Below are 15403 nucleotides of genomic sequence, written 5' to 3'. Positions count from 1 at the left end.
CAGCTGGCAGTGCTGGGGCAAAGCCAGGGCTTTTGCTTCATAACCTTTCTGAGAGAGGCCATCGCCTCTACAAATAGCACAAGGGAGAGAGCGCCAAGTGCCCTGTACGCGGGCACCATCTACTTTTATCTCTTTCATTGGACCAACGCCCAGAAAGTGTCATATTTGTGTGTTACATCTGCTCAAGCTGTGGGTGATCTGTGGGCTCAGGATTAATCCTGTAGGAGGATTTAGTAACACAGGTTGCCTGGCCTCTCTGTGGGAGAGTGGGTTAATCCCCCAAACTCCCCGTTGTTGCTGCTCCATCCCTTAGTCATGCTGATCACTAATCACTCGGGGCGGGGCTCTGAGCCCCATCTTGGGGTCTTTGAAAGCGAATGGCAGCAGTCACCCCGAAGCAGTCCCTGAAGATGCGCTGAGTTTTGCAGCTTTGGTGGCGCATGGGGCAAAGCTGCCTGGTCCCAGGCAGTGAAGCATGCAGAAGTGGGTGGGGACTCTTTGAAGCCTTTGCAAGAAAAGGGAAGGAAAGGGCAGGGACCCGGGCTGAGTTAGCACCGGAGCTAGATGTTTGACACACATCTGAGAGCAAACACTCACCCCCAGATGGGCCGCAGGCCTCTGCAGCAAGCTCCGAGGGCCAGTCTCAATGATCCCGAGGGCCAGTCTCAATGATCCCGAGGGCCAGTCTCAATGATCCCGTCACCTCCTTGTCAATTTCCCTGATGGAACAGCCAGCTCCTTCGAATGGCACAGGTCAAAGTATGGCGTGCAGCCCACCTGCGTCCTGTTCCTCCCGCCTTACTGATGAGAGGGAGGCGGCTCTGAGAGGTCAAGCAAGGTCACAGAATTGGTCATTGTGCGGTAGAGGCTTTCCTTTAGGTCTTGGGCTTCTGTGGGACCAGGGGGGTGCATTTTTAGGGCCCCCGATCCTAGGGAGGAAGATGGAGTCGTGGGGGTGGGAAGGTTCACGCCTGACACAATGTGACTGTGTGCAGAAGGTGTGAAACCCCAGGGAGATGCATGGAGGGTGCAGAGGCTCCTCTGCCCAGTGCTGTGCTCTGAAAGCCGCCTCTCGGAGCCGCGCCTGGGCCCCCACTCTTCCCACAGCAACCAGGCAGCTCCCAGCTCGAGGGCAGAGGCCACTCCACTGAGAACATGACCCTTTCTCTCATGAAGCTGCCTCTTTCACAACTGTGGCCGCCCCAGCCCCAGCCATCGAAAGCCACTGCACAGGAAAGCAATGGTTCTCACGGCCGGGGAGACGCTGCCACTAAGTTTAAATTGGTATAATTATAAGTTCTTTCAATATGTTTTATTGTGAGCATTGCTGTTTCAGCAAAAAATGTTTGAGTCTAGGAAGTTTTTTTCTTACTGAAAAAAAAGTATTTGTTTTGCAAGTTTATTTATTTATTTTCTATTGTCACCCTAAGCCTGGATTTTTCCCACACACTTCAGTGAGAGGCGCATCCTGGGGTGGCTTTTTCTCTTTCTCCAGTGGATGCTTTGGGGGAAGAGGGAAGCCTAAATTACATAGTGTGATTCAGAGGCTGCGAAGTTCAGGTCAAGGGAGAGGGAGGCGGGAGCCTCTCTGAAGTGGAGATGACCTCAGCTTCCCTGAGCCAAGCTGTCCCTGGCCAGGGGCACACACGCTGTGCCCTGAAGGCTCCCTGCACCGCTGGCTTTGGAGTCTGCCACCCGCCAGCTGTGCGACATTGGACAAGGGACGGAACCCTGCCCTTTCCAGCAGCCCAGTTTGCTTCCCAAACTGAGGTTCAGGTATTCCTGGAAGGAGCATGTCACTGGGGGGAGGGGTGTAAATTTACCAATCAACAAAGACGACCTCGCTAATAAATACCAGTTTTATCCAAACATTAGTGATGATGGGGTGTGTCTGTGTGTGTGTGTACTTCGGCAACAATAACATAATATTTATATTAAAATGGACGTAGCTGTGCTCATGAATTCTAAGGCTGATGGGGACTTTGAAGCCATGAGTGTTTGTCATGACATGATTTTGTCCATACATTCTCTCTTGGTTCTTACCCATTCTCCCTGTTTGCCTGTTTAAAGATAGTTTAACAGTTTTCTTTTTTTGACACAATTTGTTGAACTCTTTACTTAGTATAATCTTCTATGAATAAAGTTAATTGAAAATAGATTTTAGTAAAAAATAAGACTGGGAATAGGAGAGGGAGGAGGAAGAGTGGTGGGAATGTGGGTGGGAGGGCAGATACAGTGACAAGAATCACTATGTTCCTAAAGTTGTATTTATGAAATGCATGAAGTTTGTATTCCTTAAATAAAAGGTTTCTTTGGGGGAAAAAATAAAGGTAGTTCAAAAGAAAAATGTGACCAGAACTAGAGATGATATCTCTTTCATAATGTAATTATTAAATAGAAATGCATATTTAAAATCATTCAAATTTGGTAAGGAAGTATTTGATACAACACCAAATGCATAATTCATGCAACAAAAAGCTGGCTGTACTTGGTTTGTAGCACATATGCTCAAAAGTTCGAATGGTGCAGAGACGATGTACATGGCCCCTAAACAAGGATAACATGCCAATTCATGAAGTGTTACACAGTTTTAACAGAAGGAAAAAATCCTGGAAGATAAGATTATGGATATTTTTGCCACAAAGACATGTTAAATGCTTGAGGAGATAGATATATTTATTCTGATTGAACATTATACAATGTATACATAAAACAAAAACAGCACATGGCACTTCGTAAATGTGTCCAATTTTTATGTCTTTTTAAAAATATTTTTCCTAAAATACAAATAAAATTGTCAATAAAAATATCATACACAAAATTGATACTAAAATTCATATGGAAACACAAGATGCCTTATAGCTAAATCAATTGTAAGCAACAAAAACAAAGTCAGGGGCATCACAATAGCAGATTTCAAGATACATTATAGGGCAGTTATTATCAAAACAACCTGGTGCTGGCACAAAAATAGACATGTAGTACAGCAGAATAGAATAGAAACTTCAGAAACTCATCCACACGTATACAACCAGCTAATCTTGATTTAACTTAATAGCTAAAATCAATCCCTGGAGAAAGGACAGTCATTTCAACAAATTGTGTTGGGAAAATTGGATATATGCATGAAGAAATATGAAAGACTCCTATCTTAAATTTTTTATAAAAATCAATTCACAATGGGTCAAGGATCTAAATCTACAACATGATACTATAAAATTATTAGAGGAAGACATTGGGAAAACTGCAAGATATTGGCACAGGCAAAGACTTCTTGGATAAGACCCTGGAAGCATAGGCAATAAAAGCAAAAATAGACAAATGGGATTACCTCAATCAAGAAGCTTCTGCATAGCAAAGGAAACAGCAAAGAAAAGAGGCAACCAACAGAATGGGAGAAAATATTTGCAAACTATGCATCTGACAAAGGATTAATAGTCAGCATCTATAAAGAGCTCAAGAAACTCAACAGCAACAAAGTAAACAATCCAGCCAAGAAATGGGCAAAGGACAGGAACAGACATTTTTCAAAAGATGAAATTCAGATGGTCTACAGACACATGAAAAAAATGCTCAGGATCACTAGCAATCAGGGAAATACAAATAAAAACCATAATAAAGTTTTACCTCACTCCCATGATAGAATGGCTATCATCCAAAAATAAAAAAAAATAACAAATGCTGGCAAGGATGTGGGGAAAAAGGTACCCTAATCCATTGCTAGTGGGAATATAAACTAGTACAACTATTATGGAAGACAATATGGAGGTTCCTCAGAAATCTGAAAATAGATCTACCATATGACCTAGCTATCTACTCCTGGCAATTTGTCTAAAGGAAATGAAATCAGCATATAATTAAGAGAGTTATTGGGGGGCTGGCGCTGTGGCACAGTGGGTTAACGCCCTGGCCTGAAGCACCGGCATCCTATATGGGCTCAGGTCCAGACTGGCTGCTCCGCTTACAATCTAGCTCTCTGCTATGGCCTGGGACAGCAGTGGAGGATGTCTCAAGTCCTTGAGCCCCTGCACCTGTGTGGGAGACCTGGAAGAAGCTCCCAGCTCCTGGCTTTGGATCGGTGCAGCCTCGGCCATTGTGGCCATTTGGGGATTGAACCAGTGGACAGGAGAGCTTTCTTTCTGTCTCTCCCTCTCACTGTCTGTAACTCTACCTCTTAAATAAATAAATAAATAAATAAATAAATAAATCTTTTAAAAAAGAGTTATTGGTATCCCCAACATTTATTCCAGCTCAATTCACAATAGCTGAGATATGGAATCAACACAGATATCCATCAACTGATGATGGATAAAGAAAATGTGATATATATACACAATGGAATACTACTCAGTGGTAGAAAAAAATTGAAATCCTGTCTTTAGCAACAAAATGGATGCAGTCAGAGACCATAATGTTTAGTGAAATAAGCCAGTCCCATATGTTTTCTCTGATATGTGGTAGTTAATTTAGAATACAAAAAAAGTATAAAATGAAATTGACATCTGATGATTTGATTATTGTTTATAACCCTTGTCTCTATTCCTATGGAACAGTGGTCTTTCTATTGTTTACCTGTTGAACATTATGGTTAGTGGTGCATTAAGCATGTGGTTATTGCAAAAAATTAAAGGAAAAATAGAAAAAAGAAAAGAGGGAAGGTTGAGGGAAGAATGGAAGTATAGTTATCTTCTTTGAACTGTGTTTATGAAATACATGAAATATATTTTGTTTATATTAATAAAAATCAACCAAAATAAAAACAGACAAAATAACAAAAAATATACTAAGAAAAAATAATTAATAAAAAGGTAAAACCTTCTGCTCTGTGAATGATACAGTGAAAATAGTTCAAAGACAAGCCACAGAGTGAAAGTATTTGTACAATATATGTCTGGCAAAGCAGTCATGTACAACATATATGAAGAACATGTAAAACTCAACAAGAAGAAAACAACAACCCAAATAGAAAGTGAGCAACTGCCCTAATCAAACACTTCAGTGATATGTGCAGAAGGCAAATAATTACATGAAAAGATGACTCACATAAGTTCTCATTAGGGAAATACAATCAAAACAACAATGAGACATCACTACATGTCTATTTGTAGAACCAAAAGCCCAAACACTGGCAACACTAAATGCTGACAGAATGCAGAGCCATAGTCATGGTTGATGGGAATGCAAAATGGATTTTAGAAGGCAGCATGGCCATTTCTTTTATTTTTTATTTTTTTTATTAAACTTTTATTTAATGAATATAAATTTCCAAAGTATAGCTTATGGGTTACAATGGCTTCCCCCCTCCCATAACTTCCCTCCCGCCCGCAACCCTCCCCTTTCCCGCTCCCTTTCCCCTTCCATTCATGTAAAGATTCATTTTCAATTCTCTTTGTATACAGAAGATCAGTTTAGTATATATTAGGTAAAGATTTCAACATTTTGCCCATATAGCAACATAAAGTGAAAAAACTACATTGGATTACTAATTATAGCATTAAATAGTAATGTACAGCACATTAAAGACAGAGATCCTACATAATTTTTTTTCAAATTAATTAATTTTCTATGCCATTTCCATTTTAACACCAGGTTGTTTTTTTCATTTCCAATTCTCTTTATATACAGAAGATCACTTCAGTATGTAATTAGTAAAGACCTCATCAGTTTGTGCCCACACAGAAACGCAAAGTATAAAAATACTGTTTCAGTACTAGTTATAGCATCACTTCGCTTTAGACGACACATTAGGGACAGATCCCACATGGGATATAAGTACACGGTGACTCCTGTTGCTGATTTAACAATTTGATACTCCTGTTCATGGCGTCAGTAATCTCCCTAGGCTCTAGTCATGAGTTGCCAAGGCTATGGAAGCCTTTAGAGTTCGCTGACTTTGATCTTATTCCGATAGGGTCATAGTCAAAGTGGAAGTTCTCTCCTCCCTTCGGAAAAGGGTACCTCCTGCTTTGATGGCCCCATTCTTTCCACTGGGATCTCACTCACAGAGATCATTCATTTAGGTCTTTTTTTTTTTTTCCATGATAACTTGGCTTTCCATGCCTGCTATACTCTCATGGGCTCTTCCGCCAGATCCGAATGCCTTGAGGGCTGATTCTGAGGCCAGAGTGCTATTTAGGACATCTGCCATTCTATGAGTCTGCTGTGTATCCCATGTTGGATCCTTCTCTCCCTTTTTGATTCTATCAGTTAGTATTAACAGACACTTGTCTTGTTTGTGTGATCTCTTTGACTCTTAGACCTATCAGAGCTATCAATTGTGAGCTGAAATTGATCACTTGGACTAGTAAGATGGCATTGGTACATGCCATCTTGATGGGATTGTGTTGGAATTCCCTGGCACATTTCTAACTCCACCATTTGCGGCCAGTCCGATTGAGCATGTTCCAAATTGTTCATCTTCTCCCTCTCTTTTTCCACTCTTAGATTTAACAGGGATCACTTTTCAGTTAAAATTGAAACACCTAAGAATAATTGTCTGTTAATTATTGAGTTCAACCAATAGTACTAGAACAACAACAACAACAACAAATACTAAAAAGGATAAAGTATTACATTGTACATCTAAAGTCAGGACAGGAGCTGATCAGTTCATTGTTGCTTATAGTGTCCATTTCACTTCAACAGGTTTCCCCTTTGGTGCTCAGTTGTCACCGATTAGGGAAAACAAATGATATTTTTCTCTTTGGGACTGGCTTAATTCACTCAGCATGATGTTTTCCAGACTGCTCCATCTTGTTGCAAATGACTGGGTTTCGTTGTTTCTTACTGCTGTATAGTATTCTATGGAGTACATGTCCCATAATTTCTTTATCCAGTCTACTGTTGATGGGCATTTGGGTTGGTTCCAGGTCTTAGCTATTGTGAATTGAGCTGCAATAAACATTAATGTGCAGATGGCTTTTTTATTTGCCAAATTAATTTCCTTTGGGTAAATCCCAAGGAGTGGGATGGCTGGGTTGTATGGTAGGGTTATGTTCAGGTTTCTGAGGAATCTCCAGACAGACTTCCATAGTGGCTTAACCAGTTTGCATTCCCACCAACAGTGGGTTAGTGTCCCTTTTTCCCCACATCCTCTCCAGTATCTGTTGTTGGTAGATTTCTGAATGTGAGCCATTCTCACCGGGGTGAGATGGAACCTCATTGTGGTTTTGATTTGCATTTCTCTGATTGCTAGTGATCTTGAACATTTTTTCATGTGTCTGTTGGCCATTTGGATTTCCTCTTTCGAAAAATGTCTATTGAGGTCCTTGGCCCATCTCTTAAGTGGGTTGTTTGTTTTGTTGTTGTGGATTTTCTTGATTTCTTTGTAGATTCTGGTTATCAATCCTTTATCTGTAGTATAGTTTGTGAATATTTTTTCCCATTCTGTTGGTTGCCTCTTCACTTTCCTGACTGTTTCTTTTGAAGTACAGAAACTTCTCAATTTGATGCAATCCCAAATGTTAATTTTGGTTTTGACTGCCTGTGCTGTTGGAGTATTTTCCAGGAAGTCTTTGCCTGTGCCTATATCTTGCAGGGTTTCTCCAATGCTCTCTAATAATCTGATGGTTTCGGGTCGTAGATTTAAGTCTTTAATCCATTTTGAGTGAATTTTTGTGTAAGGTGATAGGTATGGGTCTTGCTTCAAGCTTCTACACGTGGAAATCCAATTTTCCCAGCACCATTTATTGAATAGACTGTCCTTATTCCAGGGATTAGATTTGGATCTTTGGTCAAATATAAGTTGGCTGTAGATGTTTGGATTGATTTCTGGTGTTTCTATTCTGTTCCATTGGTCTATCCATCTGTTTCTGTACCAGTACCATGCTGTTTTGATAACAACTGCCCTGTAGTATGTCCTAAAATCAGGTATTGTGATGAGCATGGCCATTTCTTAAAAAACTAAACATTATGTTACTACATGACTCAGCAATTGCCTTCCTACATGCTTGGAAAACTAAGTCCAAATAAAAAGTTGCACACTGGTGTTTATTGCAACTTTATTTTCATAATTTCCAAAAATAGGAATAAGATTCCCTTCAATTAGTAAATGGATGAGCAAATTTTGGTACCCTGAAATACTGTTTTATGTTTTAGAAATAAGGAGCTATCAAACTATAAAAAGATGTGAATGGATCTTAAGTGCTTGTCACTAAATGAAAGAAGCCAATTTGAAAAGGCTACCTACTAGATGATTCTAACTATATGCCCTTGTAGAAAAGGCAAAACTGTATCAACAACAAAAAGACCAGTGATTCCCAAATTCAAAGGGTGGATTGAATAGGTGAAGAATAGGGTTGTCTTTGGAGTGGTGAATGTGTGTATGATGCTGTAATTTTGTATATAGCACAATATGCATTTATGAAAATGCATAGAACTTTACAGCACAGAGTGAACCTTCCTGTATTCAAATTAAGAATATATGTATTATAAAAACACATAAATGTAATTTAGAAGGTCAAGGAATCCCAGGATGGAATACATATGTGACAAAACCATCTAATTGTATTGCAAATGTATGAAACGCCACAGTGAAGGAAATGCCTCAAAACATTGTTGATCTAAGTAACTTTGGGAATGAATGGGTCTATAAAATTAAAGGCAAAACAAGCCATGTATAAATACTGTGTCCTAGTTGAAATATTGTTTCCCACAGGGATATAGGTTAACAATTCTGATATTGCTATATAGATAGCTGGACCTGAACAATGAATGGCTGATGAGAGCCAGGTTTTGTACTCTTGGAGTGGGAGTGTATGGGTAAGCCAGAGGAGGAAGCTAGAATGTTCCATGTCATAATGGATTAGAGTTGGAGAGCTCGTATGAGCCACATTTAGCTTAGACAGACACAGATGTGTCCATTTGGACATTTTATAGATATCTGTGTATGTACAAGTTAGCACACATGCATCTGTTTCCTTGCTCTGTCAGTTGAGCCAGCCTAGAAGCAAGCAATGACATTCCAGTAACATCAAACAGACCTGATTTCCAGATCGTGACTTCAAATTCCATCCTGCAACAAAAGGAACCAGCAATCTTTAGAGAAATGGCTGAATCCATGCCTGCAGCAAGACATTCATAAAGATGAGCCAAGAACATTTTCATAGTACCAGCAAATAAAAAATCTCTCAAAACACCCAAAACTAAAACAATGCTAGGGATATGTCAAAGTGATGCAGGAATCAATTAAAAGATCTCTTTATGATCAAAGCTAGAATAATTTGAATGACAAAATAAACAAGGCAATAATGGATTATAACACAAAGTGTAACGTAAATATCCATGAGTTTGTATGATAAATATCCATAACTGAATAAACCCAAGGGGGAGAATATCCAAATTTTCCATCCCACAGAGTTCTAGTGATGTAGGTGTTCCTCAAGGTGAGGGAGCACGACTCCTCACTCCCTACTTGGGGGCTGGGCATAGCGATCACCTTCCAAAGTACATAGCAAGAAAAGAGGGGAAAATAGAGTGACTTTGCAGTGCAGAAATCTGAAAAACACTACCTCCGCCAGGTGACCAAGGTCCACATCCACAGCAGTAGGTCATGCTGATGGGACGTGCTCTCCACGGGACACATGAGCCAAATGACACCACCCTCAAACCCCAGGCTATCGAACTGTGAGAAGAACATCAAAGCCTGACCGAGAGACATTCAACAAAATGCCTGCCAAGGTCGTAAAAGACAAGGACAGGCTTGAGCAATTGTCCAGTTCACAGGGGCCTGGAGAAACTTGATGGGATTCTGGAAGAGAAAAAGAACATTAGGTAAGAGCTGAGGCTGCCTGTGCAAAGTATAGACATTGTTAATAATACACCAACGTTGGCTCACTAAAGGGGACGAGGGCACAGCCGGCATGCACACAGGTAATATCTTGGGAGGCTGGATGTGACATATCCAGGAAGCCTGTACTACCCTGGCCACTTCTCTTTGAGTCTAAAACATTCTAAACTAGGAACTTAGTATTTAAAAATGAGATAACACTGTAAAAACCATTTGCTGAGTAGTTGATATTAAATGCTGACAAATGATAATGCAGTTAAGAAATTTCTATTCACTCAAATCCCCCACAAGGTAAGTGCTCAGAGCAAGTCCTCATAAGGCCTGTTCCCTTAGGAGCTGAATTCCAAGGGCATGGGAACTGTGTTGCCAAAGTCTCAGAGAAGGGGCACCATTATTCTTCAAGAGACAAAGAACATTTTTTCCTTCTGAAAGGGAGGAGGAAAACAGAGTAAAACAAGACAGAACATGTACTGAAAATGAACTAGATGCTAAGTTCCATTTATCTATTCTAAATACTTTACCTCATTGAATCTTCCAACATCCCTGAAAGCACTGTTCCCACAAGTGGTCGAAATAGAGGCAAAAATGAGACCCAGAGAAGTCAAATGACCTGTGCGGCAGGTGCAGCCAAGCCGTGGGGAGGGGTAGAAAAGGGAGCTTGCAGCAGGATCTGAATACAGGAGCCTTGGCTCCAGGGCCATAGGCCTGGGACTACTTGCTGGCAGGTAGGTTGGTGCTCAGTAATGATCCTAAACTCCTGGGATGCTCAGTGTGAGCATATTGTGTGTGTGTGTGTGTGTGTGTGTGGGTGTGGGTGTGGGTGTGGGTGTGTGTGTAAGCCAGAAAAGGGACTGAGTTTTTTCATTGGTGATGGTGCACATAGAGAGATGGTGGATGGAGGAGCCAGAGACAGAGTTAAGTCTTTGAGAATTAGAGATCATGTGGGTAGCAAAATACCGCCAGAGAGGAGGCATGCGTCCCAGTGTTCTACTGCACAGCTGAGGGGCTGCGGCTCCGCCCACTTTACTGTATTTTTTTATGAAGAACCAGAAGAGAGGAGTTGGTGGGCCCCAAACTCAGGGAACTTATAAATGTTTAAGGAGATGGAAATGGTGATCACTACACAGTGCATGTAGGAATCAAATGATCACACTGCCCCCATAACTATGGATGAGTGTTACATCAACAGGGAGAAACACAGCAAGAATGAGAAAGAGGAAGAGAGGGATCATGGGAGGACTTTGGGCTACAAAGGCAGTGAGAGTTTGTGAAGCTTCCTCAGATCTCCAGGCTCAGGACGGAGGGGTGGGGTGTGGCCCTGGGCAGACAATGGAGAACCTTATTATTATTCCCACTTGTCAGCGCCTTCCTGCCCCCCTACCTGCTCGCTCCCCACTCAGATACCCTAGCAGCTCCTTCAATCCGGGCCACTTCCTCAGGGGAAACAGGATGTCTTCAACAGGCGTGGGCCAGGTCCCTGGGGGCTGGGGTGGGAAGGGGCTGCCTCATTGGTTAACACGGAGCTAGGCACCAGAGAGGAAGTGGTGTTTCCGGCCGGCGAGGAAGCTGCCATTTCCTCCTCCAGCAGGAAGTGGCCTTGGCTATTCTCAGCAGCCGGGGCCATGTGGAGCAGTGGGAATCGCAGCCTGGCAGTGTCTCTGCTTTGCCTCCCACTGGTTAACAATCTCAGAGTCAAAATAAACCAGCTCCTTGGGTCCCCCGGGCATGGTTAAGGTAATAATTGAGAGCGAGAGAGAAGCCAGAGGCCTGGCTGTAGCACAAAGGCACGGGGAAACTTTTTGAAGTAGCAGGCTGGGATTGGCTGCTGGGGCCTCATGAAAGCCGTATAATTGAAGCATTGTGAAGACAAACAAACCAGGAGATCTTGGGATGGTTTCTCAAGCAGCCAGTCTCCACCATGCAAGAATCTGGGCTGACATGGGCAGGGGGGATTGTTGATACTTTTAGCGTATGTGTAGGGAAGTGTGGCAGAAGTGTGGGATACGGTAGAAAGGAGCATGCAAGAGGGATCAGAGAGCCAGCGCTCTATCCTGAACCTCTGCGGCAGGCTGTCTTGAGGGGGGCGCCCACATGATCAACGCTGCTGTCCTCATGTCTCAATGGCCTGGTATCAAGACCTGCCCAGCTGACCTCACATGGTTCCTCTGACATCAACTTGGATTCCTTCTGGGCCTTTGTCTTCTCACGCCCACTGGTTCCAGGGCCTGGAGGGTGCACTCCCTGTATCTGTCCTGGCAATACAGCAAAACGAGAAAGTTTGCAATTGGATAACAAAGACATGAGCTATTTTCCGCTGTGACAAGGACTATGACAGAAGTGAGAGTGGTTGGAGGAAGTTGGAACCACAGCAGGTGGGGTTGGGGGCTTCCCTGAGGAGCTCACTTTTGAATGGGACCAACCCATGAGACTGCCACCTAAGGGGACAGCCTCTGAGTGGGAGGAGGCTTGTTCTTTTACTTAATGTCTGTTGGCCAGTGGATTCTTTGACATGTGGGATGTGGTCATAAATAAGGCAGTCCAGGCCCGTCTTCTCATGGGGATAATATTTTGCAGGAAGGAACGGCGAAAAGTAAATGACTAATAAATTCAAGCATTGATAAGTACTCTGTACAGAATTAAGACAAAGGTCGGTCGTGAGTAGAGTTACTAGGTGATCAGGCAGAGGAAAAGGCAGTGCAGCGGGCCTGAGGCAGGAAGGAAAGAGCAGGTCAGATAAACACAAGGGCTAAACTGTTCTTCTGACCCACAGCGGGGTATGCCCATGCCCCACCTGCCACCCCACTGTTCCCATCCATTGCTGCTCAAATCGCAGTGGCTCGGAGGCCCCTCGCCCTTGGTGGAATTCCAGCCCCTTCCACTGGGTGTCTGGCGGTCACACATATGGCTGGACACTAGCCGGCCTGCCGAGGCTCCATGACAGTGGTCTTCACGGTGATGGCCTCCATGAAAGCTTTGATGTGGAAGCAGGTGGACAAAGCTGATGTCTAGCACAATGCAGCCGGCATCAGAGAAGCGGCTGCAGCAGCTGATGGAACAGCGCAGCCGAGGACCCCCTGCTGTCCGGAGGTGGATAACTCCCTGGAAAGAGTCCTGGGGTCACTCATTCTAAAAAAATGAAAAATTCCCAGAATGCCTGCTGTCTGCTAAAATAATGAACATCTAGCAGGGCCAGTGAAAATTTAGCCCTCACCTTCAGCATCCATTGGTCTCTGCATTTAGTGGGCCTTTGCTACCAAGGTGAAGTGTCTGGATACGACTCCAAGTGCACCGGGGGGTGTCTGAGTCACCCGAAGACTTTCCGCGGCAAGTTCTAGTGAACGTAACCCAGGCCGGCGTGCTCAATGGCTAGGGTTTATTGGTTCACCGTGACTGCGAGTTTGGAAGGTGGGGAGGCTTCAGGTGTGGGACAGTCAGGGCTCCCTGTCATTCCCCTGGCTCTGTCTTCCTCCTGGAGGCAGGTGCCTTCCTCTTGCTCGTTTCCCTCAAGGTCATAAGGTGGCTGCCAGTAGGCACCGAGTCTGTGCTTTCCCACTCCTATTCCTGGGAGGAGAGAGGGACAGCATTACCCCCACAACCTCAAAATTCCACCCGAGCTTCCCACATCCCAGTGGCGGCTCTCCACACCCATCCAACCTCTGTGACCAAGGAAGAACAAAAGCTCTGCTCCAATGGCACTGCCGGGATCAGCTTCTGTGGCTTGCCTTTGCAGCAAGGGTGGATCCTACCCAAACTGCCAGACTGTGGGTGGCAGCGTGGATGTGGGAAAGTAGCAATGACGCCCATTACAAGAAAAGGGACTGATAGAGTTGCAGTTCCATTTCTCAAGATCACACTAGCTGAAGACTAGGCTAAAAGAAGGCATGAGAGAAAGAAGGTAGGACCATTTGGAGCTACTCCAGGGAGTGACAATGGTGTCTAGGCCTGGGAGCGAGGCAGGGAGGTCAGAGCAAAAGGGACAGATTTGAATCCTGTCTCTGACCTTGGCAGCTGAGTGGCAATGGCAAGTCCCTTACTTCCCCACATACCACTTACAGATCTGTAATGCACTCGTATACAGTCTTAGCTGCCAGGAATAGAGTAGATACATGAAATGTATCGACCACGGTGTATGCCTTAGCCTGTTGGACAAGCCCCTTCCAGTGCTGGATCTCGTGACTCTAGGAAGGAGCGCCTGTGCTCAGCAAGTGAGAACTCTTCCTATCACAGGTGGAACCTTTCAAAATGGGAAACACTTATGCCATAGTGGCTATGAGACTTTTTTGTTCCCAGGGGATTTTTGTCCCTGGGCCCATTGGTCAATGTCCACACGTTGAGCAGCCCGGGGGGAGGTTTGTCATGCTCTTAGTCCACAAATATTGACAGAAGAACAAGGGTTGGCTCAATGAACTTACATGACACAAACCTGTTTGCTAAGTTTCCAGGAATTTCTTTGTGAACTGTGTGGCAGTGTGTTGTTGTCATTCTCCCTGTACCCCGACTGGAGTCTCAAGCCCAGGAAAACCCCCTGCTTATCACTTCATTCCAAAATGATTTCACCAAAATCAATGGGTTGAGTGTTTTCCCTGAGGTTAATAAGTTTGTACAGTTACAAATAGCACTTCAGCCTGCATGGAGGTGTGGATTTCTGGTAGAAAGTGAGTCCACATCAAATAGAGGGGACATGGCGCATGTTCTGGGCACTGGGGAAGTGGGTGGGTAGGAGTGGCCACTGCTTTGATTTTTTTGTTAGATTTCAGCTTGGATGTTGGGAATCCTTGAGTTTACAAATGAGACTTCTTGGGCTTAATCTCTCTGCTATTCATTACAGTGAGATTGTTCATTCACTCAACAGGCCAGACACAGATGAGAACTAGAGAACTTACCCCTAAGACATTACTGTCTGGTGATGGACACAGGGAAATGGATAGGAACAGGGTGTGAAATGAGAGCAGAGAGGGGCACTGAGTCCAGTCTTGCTTGGGCTGGAGGATATCACGGACTATTTCCCAGAAGAAGCGGTGAGCTTCCTCCTGGAGGCATTAGGAAGGAAGAAATGTCCTCCTGCAAGAGAAGGCTAGAGATGGCAGAGATGATGTTCCAGGTAGAAGTTCCCAGAACATTCTGGAAGCCCAAAGTCCAGGGTGTGTGCCAGGGAGCTGTCCGGGGCAGATCAGGCTGAGTGGTGAGCGGGTGCTGGATAATGACGGTCCTGGAAACCACTTTTAAACTTCAGTTTACCAAAGGACCGGGAGGCACCATGGAAGGGCGTGATGCAGGGCAAAGGCACCCACCTTGTGTGTCCTGTAGCACTTTCCGCTGCTGTGTGAAGAATGGGCAGAAAGGAGTAAGAAGGAAGGTCGGTACATACCATCAGTGAGAGATGATGGCGGCCTGGATGGAGGCTGCGGGTTGCTGAGAAGTATCTGGGATGTGATTACTTGATCTCCAAGAAAGAATGGAATCTTATGTACCATGTCGTGATTTGTTTCCTTTTCTTTTTCATAGCATCCCTTGGAGGTAGGTATAGCTCAACAGGTTAGGTAACCGCAGGTCTATCTCCCTCAAACCCAAAACTAGAAGTGTCCAGTTTTCAACCCTAGAGCATGCCATTTTCTT

General features: G+C 43.9%; 1 non-coding gene across 1 annotated transcript; it reads left to right on the top strand.

Annotated features, from left to right (window-relative positions):
* The first annotated feature begins 2484 nt into the window (after positions 1–2484).
* On the top strand, positions 2485–2592 carry LOC133761281 (U6 spliceosomal RNA). Its single transcript, XR_009866083.1, has one exon. It is a non-coding gene; the product is annotated as a U6 spliceosomal RNA (small nuclear RNA).
* Positions 2593–15403: the final 12811 nt, after the last annotated feature.

This window comes from Lepus europaeus, chromosome 5 (assembly GCF_033115175.1).
Source record: "Lepus europaeus isolate LE1 chromosome 5, mLepTim1.pri, whole genome shotgun sequence".
Lineage (NCBI taxonomy): Eukaryota > Metazoa > Chordata > Mammalia > Lagomorpha > Leporidae > Lepus > Lepus europaeus.
The sequence above is the reverse complement of the archived record's forward strand: the minus strand, read 5'-3'. Positions and strand labels throughout refer to the sequence as shown.